The following is an 8,770-nucleotide window of genomic DNA, read 5'->3' on the forward strand; positions in this document are numbered from 1 at the left end:
GACTCACAATAGTCACATCCATGTAATCAGCCTCTTACAGTGAACACACTGCTGAAGTTTCATCAAGATCAGTTAATGTATGCTGAAGTTATAACACACTTCCTGTTTCACGTTTCTCGCCATAATTTTGTTTCCTCGCCACGGCCAAACCGTTCGAGATATCAAAAATCCCCTCGCAAACTTTCATCCTCAATGCCTTGACTTCATGCTGACCGAGTTTCGTGCCGTGTGTTTGAATTCTCTAGGAGGAGTATTGCACATTCCACTGCGAGCGTTTTACAAACAAACCTCAATAGCCGACTTTCTGTTTGGCTGGGGTAAAAAGTAAGAGCGTGAGGTATAGATGAAACGATGAGATCAACATGTGTACCGAGTTTCATATTATTAAATGCAAGCGTGTTTGATTTATGGACCAAGTGTTCGGACCCCGTTCCAGGGGGCGCTGTCTAGCCCCCCTGCCACACCCAGGTACCATCTTCAGCCCGGCTCTGATGGCTGTGGGATCTGACCTGTGTGCAAAGTTGCAAGAGTTTTCAAACCCGCAACCGACGGCGCTCTGAAGCCCCCCCCCCCCCCCCACTAGTTTAATGTTTATGAATGGATTTAACATGAAAGAAGATCATTAATCTTGGCAAACTAAATATAATTTTAAAGGTCTAAGCCTCGGGAATCGATGTCAGTGCACTGTTTTTCGATGGAAAGCTTATAACAAATTTATTTCTTGCATTTAGGTAAGCAGTACACATAAAAACGCACGTAAACAAAAACGGAGTACTCACCATTATTTTGTAATAACGAGCCAGACACGCATCCACTGTTAAAAATTCCAGATTGAATGGAAAGCTGAGGGTCCACTGAATAACATTCCATAGAGCATTTTTTGTCCAAAGAAAAAATAATGTTGTAATATCCATGGTTATTCCTTTGTTTACATCGCGTTTCTTCAGGGTGAATATCATGCGGTTTTGTTATGCAATAAAAAATAGTCCATAGAAAACAGACTCCCGGTAGCAGACCCTTATATGGGTGTGTTGATTAGAGTGTAATGAACAAATTACGACCGCGCACACACACACAAATACAAAGATAAGCGATATCTAGTTCAAAATATGCAAACACTGCAGTCCGTTTTTTTGACGTCATGATATGCACATCATATCATTCTGTCTTTACAACGAAAGCTAATAAAAGAAACGACATGATATGACTGATAAAACATGTAGCCAACCAGTGCACGATTCCAACGATGCCCGGGAAGTTTGAATTTCTCACACGAACATATGTTTTTATTTGCTCTCCGTCCGGTAGAGGAGCTAAACTCAGGCTCTGCAGAGCCACACCCACTGCCGTCATGTTTTGACAGCCTGCAGTGCTATAGCTAAGAGCTAAGATAACAAGCTAAGAGGTAGCTAGTCAACAAACATCTGTTCGTGCAGACATGCAGACTGTCATAAAATGATTTGTCAAAAGAAGTATTTTTCTGCTGAAGTAGTTATTCGAGATCACTCGAAGATGGATTATGTCGACATTGATGAGAAGATGAGTGATGAGAAGATCGTGACGACGGTGATAATTATGCTTGAGGGCGGAAAAGATTATCCAATTTTCGGTGAGTTGCTTTATACATAACTTATGTAACATGCACACATTATACGTATGTGTGTCTGTGTGTGTGTGGGTGGGTGAGAGAGAGAGAGAGAGTGTGTTTGGTTTCCAGTTGTTTCATACGGAAAATGCATTGTGTAAAGTTGTGTCTGAAAAGATTATGCTACTTTATATGCATTTATTTATTTGTATATATGTATTTATATGCGTTGTACGGTTATGCAGTTGTTTGCCGTTTTTTTCTGGCACATGTGGTGTGCTATCTGAAGGATGGAGGGGCTGGACACCTGTGCAATATACATTTTTTCCTAGCACACATACTGTATATTTTTACAGTCTAATATACATAATATTTATAGTACAAATGCAAATATTTGTACTGTAAATATGATGTATGTTGTACTGTAAATGTATATGTTGTATGTATATATATATATATATATATATATATATATTGTTTTTTTTTGTTTTTGTTTTTTGTTTTTTGCAGAAATTGGTGGGAAGAATTGCAGAAAATATGTGCTATATAGGAAGGAGTTGTATGCTTTCAAAATGCCACATTCCTGTCTGATGGCCGGCCATCAGTGTGATTGTTGGTTCTTTGTCTGGTCATCCATATGAATGCTGTCTATATCACTGGCCATTGATTGTTGATTGAATGGATGAGCTTTAGTACGAATGCTGTGTAAACGACTGCCCATCAGTTTGATTGTTGAATGAATGGCCAGCTATATAGAAACTAAACAGAATTATTTACTTGACATGCAGTGCTAATTATCTTTCCATTCTTTCCCATGCAACAGCCATCAAGTTGAATCTTCAGATGATGAATGGCATCCAAGCACCAGCCAGAGATGCAAGCTCTCAGTTTCTTCACTATTCTTCACTTTTTCCATCCTTTTCAGAACATTGCAATTGTCAAGAGGATGGTGGCATCAAAAGCTAGGAATGGACTAAAGCAATATATGAAGGCCAAGCCAACAAAGTACAGTATTTATATCACTTGTATTTTCTATTGCAAAGAACCTCAGTTATTTATTTTTTATATTTCATAATATTTTACTTATGTATTTTACATATATATTTTTTTGTTCTGTTGTGCAAATAAATCACTTGCATAAAGTCTAATGGTTGTGTGTATTATTTTATAATTGCATTATTTTATGAATTGACTGAAATAGCTTGCAGTGCCCTGCATAACATTTGGTCATTAGGTTGCTTTTTGATGTATCCAAGGAGGTTTCTTGGTACCTGGACATAGTCTTGGAAAAAATATTGTAGTAATCTCATTTTTCATAATATCTTCCTCAAATTTGAAATATAAACTGATGAGACTTATGTCTTTCAATCAATTACCTAACTGGATTCCTACAGGTTTGTTTTCATTTATTTTTACATGAAATTGTAAAATATTACATGCAGTATAAATTACCTTCAAGACACTTTAAATTCTATAACTTTTTGTCTGTGTAAGTTTTTTCAACTTTAACAGTTGGGTAATACACTCTAAAGTGTCTTCTTTTTAAACATGTCTAAATTGTGCATGTAGTGCAAATAGTTGAGCAACTGCAAATATTTTAGTTTGGGCATGTTATTTCTGGGGATGTGCCTCAGGCAGGGGGAGGGAGAAAGGGAACTGACATAGTCTTGGAAAAAAGTTTGCAGGAACCCCATTGTTCATTATATCTTCCTCAAATTTGAAATATAAACTGATGAGACTTGTGGCTTTCAATCCTTTATCTATCTGAATTACTCCAGGTCTTTTTTAAATATTTGTACATGAAATACTAAAACATTTTTGTGGCGCACATTATTTTTGAGGCACTTTTAACTTTTATAACTTTTTTTCTGTTTGAGCATTATCAAATCTGATTGATTGTTAGTAGAGTCCCAACTGTCTTCTTTCCAAAGATACCTTAATTGTGCCTGTGGTACACTGTTCTCAGGAGCTGTATTTATTGTTATCCAGGCATGTCATTTTCAGCTGTGAGCCCCCTTGTGGAGCTGAAGGTTAACAGGTTAAGGGCCCCAAAAGCCGCTAAGAGTCTCAAAATCATAAAAAAAAAGAATTTTCAAGTTTGATGCGTTGCCACGGCAACAGTATCAAATATATCAAGAATCCATTCACAGGTCTTCATCTGCTATGTATTTACATTATACAGATTAAGTTTGAAGCACATCGGGTAAAAATAAAAGGGTGAGTTCAAAGCATTTTTAAAGTGACACACTTCCTGCTACCAGTTGGTGGCGCTATAACTTTGACTCACAATAGTCACATCCATGTGATCGTCCTCTTACAGCGAACACACTGCTGAAGTTTCATCAAGATCAGTTAATGTATGCTGAAGTTATAACACACTTCCTGTTTCACGTTTCTCGCCATAATTTCGTTTCCTCGCCATGGCCAAACCGTTCGAGATATCAAAAATCCCCTCGCAAACTTTCATCGTCAATGCCTTGACTTCATGCTGACCGAGTTTCGTGCCGTGTGATTGAATTCTCTAGGAGTAGTACTTCAAATTCCATTGCGAGTGTTTTATGAACAACCCTAAATAACCGACTTCCTGTTGGGCTGGGGTAAAAAGTAATAGTATGAGGTATATATGAACGATGAGATCAACATGTGTACCGAGTTTCATATTATTACATACAAGCGTGTTTGAGTTATGGACCAAGTTTTCAGACCCCGTTCCAGGGGGCGCTGTCTAGTCCCCCTGCCACGCCCGGGTACCATCTTCAGCCCGGCCCTGATGGCCGCGGGTTCTGACCCGTGTGCTAAGTTTCAAGAGTTTTTGAGCATGTTAAGGGCCCCAAAAGTGCCCAAATAGTCGTATAAATAATAATAATAATAATAAATATAGCTGCGAGCAGCGATTGCGGGCCCAAGCCGGTGGCACCGCAACCCCGATGCCTTTAGTTACCCAAAGGCACCGGGATGGTGGTACCGCCGGCTTTGGCCCTTTATCGCTGCTCACAGCTATATTTATATTTAATATAAAGCCGGTGGCACCGCCACCTTGGTGCCTTTAGGGTTATTCTGTACGACGTGTAAAAACGTAACCCCCGCTTTGACTATCAAAAAGAAGTGTATTGTAGAGCTTGCATCAATGCGGACTCGATGCGCTGTGCGCTGTAACTCCATGTGGCTTTAAGCGCATCATTCTCCACTCGGGATGCGCATAAGCGTTTTGTGCCACACTGTACTGAGCCTTTCATATCATAATGCAGTGACGCAATGACAGATTATTAATTGCCTTTCTTGTTCTGTTCCATCTATTATATGTTGATAATAGATAGGACAGAGCACTAAAAACCTCAAACAAAGCACTAAAAACTTAAGCTGTTTGCTGTGTAGTCTGAGAATGAGCTGTTTGATTTGCACCCTCTTCCTCTTCACTGTCCTCCATAAAAACCAGCTATCCAGGTCCATGTTGTTCTAGAAAGTTTGTATGTTGCTGCCTCAATTAACATCTCTGCTATACATTTAAAACATGGCTATATCTAAAATAATTTATCTTTTTGATTTTTGTTATCTTGTTTTTCATGAATATTTTACAACAATACAAAGAGCAATGTGTATTTTCCAATAATATAGTTTGTAATGGCTTTTTTTGTCAGATTATAATCATATATTTTTTGGATTTGTTATTTATCTTTATAATGAAGTTGTCTGTATTAAGTAGATTGTGTTTAACACACACAAGAGTGATTTATTAGTTCAAAACATAGTTATAGAAATTCTACTTTATCTAAAAAAAAACCTGCACTTTATACACACACACACACACACACACACACACACACACACACACACACACACACACACACACACATAAATACATGTAAATAAAAATACCAAAAAAAAACATCAAATGTGTTTTTAGTCAGAGTATTATTTTATACAGAAACAAATATTTGTAATTCAGATAAGAATGAAGTTAGTGTTTTAAAATCTTAAGGAAAACAAATATATTGAAATATAGCACAAGAATTTTAAATTCATTCAACTTCAATTACAAATACAATCTTACTTTTATTTAAAGCAATCTATACATTTAAAAGATGGGGGTTATATGCCTATTTTGTCATTTAAAAATATTGTTATGCAAAATTGTTATGCAAAAAGACAAGGACTTAGAGACAAGGACTTGTAGGAAAAATCACAGCCAGCCACACACACACACATAAACACAGACAACAGCCCTCCCCTCCCCACACAGACACACACACCCACACACACACACAGAGAGAGAGAGAGAGAGAGAGAGAGAGAGAGAGAGAGAGAGAGAGAGAGAGAGAGAGAGAGAGAGAGAGAGAGAGAGAATCGCAGGGGATTTAAATCCATTCAAACTACAATATCTGACTTTCTGTTGCTCAGAGCGAATGACATTAAATTGGAAAGTTGATCGGCTTGACGAGAACAATATACGTGGCAAGTTTTGTAACTGTAGGTAAAATGAGCAAAGTTATAACACACTTTATGTGTCCTTTTTTAGTCATAAAATTCATTTCCTCGCCACGGCCAGACCGTTCGAGATATCAAAAATCCGTCCGGAATTGAGCATCCTCAATGTCTTGACTTCATGCACACCGAGTTTGGTTGTGATTGGTAAACACATGCGTTGTAATTTGATGTATTTGTCCTAGGACAATTATTCAAACAACCCATAATTCATAATTCATAAATAACTTCCATTTGAACTGTCATAAAACTTAGAGCACGAAAGTTGTTTGGCCTGATGTGATCTATAATTGTACCGAGTTTCATATTAATTCATGCAAGTGTGTTTGATTTATGGACAAATGTTCGAATCCCAGTCCAGGGGGCGCTGTCGAGCCACCCTGCCACGCCCGGTTACCAGCTTCAGCCCGGCCCTGATTGCCATGGGTTCTGACCCGTGTGCAAAGTTTCAAGAGTTTTCGAGGATGTTAAGGCCCCCGAAAATGCCAGAGAAGTCGCACACAGCAAATAAAGGGTTAAAATTAACCTGACAGGCGCCCCTCCTCTCACTCACACAGAGGGACACTGAGACACTGGCAAAATTCTGAGATTTTCTCTACATTCAAACAAACATATCTGACTTTCTGTGGGTCCTAGCTAATGAGTGTCAATTAGAAAGTTGTCCGGCTCGAGGAGTACAATATACATACCGATTTTTGTAACTGTAGATAAAACTAACAACCCCACTTTTGTCAAAAGGTGGCGCTACTGAGCCCTCACCACGCCCGTTTCTGAAACTTTGCACATGTCTACTGGCTAATAAATGTGATGTGTCTGTCGAGTTTCATGCAATTTAAAGCATGCTAAGAGTCTCAAAAGCATCCTAAAAGAATGGTAAAGTTTGATGCGTTGCCACGGCAAAAGTTTCAAAGATATCAAGAATCCATTCACAGGTCTACATCTGCCCTATGTTTACATTATACAGATGAAGTTTGAAGCAAATCGGGTAAAAATAAAAGGGTGATATCAAAGCATTTTGAAAGTGACACACTTCCTGCTGCCAGTTGGTGGCGCTATAACTTTGACTCACAATAGTCACATCCATGTGATCGTCCTCTTACAGCGAACACACTGCTGAAGTTTCATCAAGATCAGTTAATGTATGCTGAAGTTATAACACACTTCCTGTTTCACGTTTCTCGCCATGATTTCGTTTCCTCGCCACGGACAAACCGTTCGAGATATAAAAAATCCCCTCGCAAACTTTCATCCTCAATGTCTTGACTTCACGCTGACCGAGTTTCGTCGAATTTGGATCAAAGCTCTAGGAGGAGTATATGACATTCCATTGCGAGCGTTTTACAAACAAACCTCAATAGCCGACTTCCTGTTGGGCTGGGGTAAAAAGTAAGAGTGTGAGGTATAGATGAAACGATGAGATCAACATGTGTACCGAGTTTCATATTATTACATACAAGCTTGTTTGAGTTATGGACCAAGTGTTCGGACCCCGTTCCAGGGGGCGCTGACGAGCCGCCCTACCACGCCCGGGTACCAGCTTCAGCCCGGCTCTGATGGCCGCGGGTTCTGACCCGTGTGCAAAGTTTCAAGAGTTTTCGAGCATGTTAAGGGCCCCAAAAGTGCCCAAAAGGTAGCAAAATAATAATAATAATATAGCTGCGAGCAGCGATGGCGGGCCCAAGCCGGAGGCACCGCAACCCCGGTTCCTTTAGTTACCTAAAGGCACCCGGGTGGCGGTGCCGAAGGCTTTGGCCCTTTCATGATTAAATGTTAAAACGGCTTGCCATACTCTGTCATTTCGACTAGTCACAATTATGTTACAGATATCTTAAATGATAATACAAACTATCCATAGTGTAACGACTAGACAGAAAGACTTTGTTGATATCTACAATGTTAATTCCGGACAGGCAAACTTAGCTTTTAAATGTTAAAAGGGCTTGCCATACAGGGACGTAGGCTCAGAGAGAGGCTCACCATATTCAGACCAAAATATCTGACTTCCTCTTGGTCCGAGCTAATGACTATGTATTAGAAAGTTGTACGGCTTGAGGAGTACAATGTATATACCGATTTTTGTAACTGTAGATAAAACTAACAACCCCACTTTTAAGTATATATATGGTGCCTTTAGTGTTATTCTGCACGACGTGCAAAAACTTAACCCCCGCTTTTTTAAGTATATATATATATATATATATATATATATATATAAATATATAAAGAGGGTTATTCTGCACGACGTGCAATAACTTAACCTCCGCATTGACTGTCGAAGAGAAGTGTGCAGAAGAGCTTGCATCAGTGAGGGCTTTGCAAAATATATATACATACAAACACACACACACACATATATAAATGAGGTTAGTGTTTTACAATATTAAGGAAAGCAAATGTATTGAAATATAGCACATTAATTTTAAATTCATTCAGCTTCAATTACCAATTTGTAGTTTACCAATTTATCTTACTTTTATTTAAAGCAAACTATACATTTAAAAGATTAGGGTTATATGCATATTTTGTCATTTAAAAAAATACAAAATTGTTATGCAAAAAGATAAGGACTTGCAGAAAAAATCTACAGTCAGCCACACACACACACACATAAACGCAGACACCAGCAACACCCCCCCTCCCTCTTCCCCATACAGACACTGATAGAGACAAGATACACATCCAAACTGCAATATCTGACTTTCT

The 8,770-nt window shown here is 38.6% G+C and overlaps 1 long non-coding RNA gene across 1 annotated transcript; it reads left to right on the plus strand.

Moving 5' to 3' along the window:
* Positions 1-1,000: 1,000 nt before the first annotated feature.
* LOC148981652 (uncharacterized) lies at positions 1,001-2,863 on the plus strand. The gene is made up of 2 exons (XR_016168245.1): positions 1,001-1,609; positions 2,409-2,863. It is a non-coding gene; the product is annotated as an uncharacterized LOC148981652 (long non-coding RNA).
* The last annotated feature ends 5,907 nt before the right edge of the window (positions 2,864-8,770 follow it).

The sequence above is a fragment of the Pimephales promelas genome, chromosome 4 (assembly GCF_988280905.1).
Source record: "Pimephales promelas chromosome 4, fPimPro1.hap1.1, whole genome shotgun sequence".
Taxonomy (NCBI): Eukaryota; Metazoa; Chordata; class Actinopteri; order Cypriniformes; family Leuciscidae; genus Pimephales; species Pimephales promelas.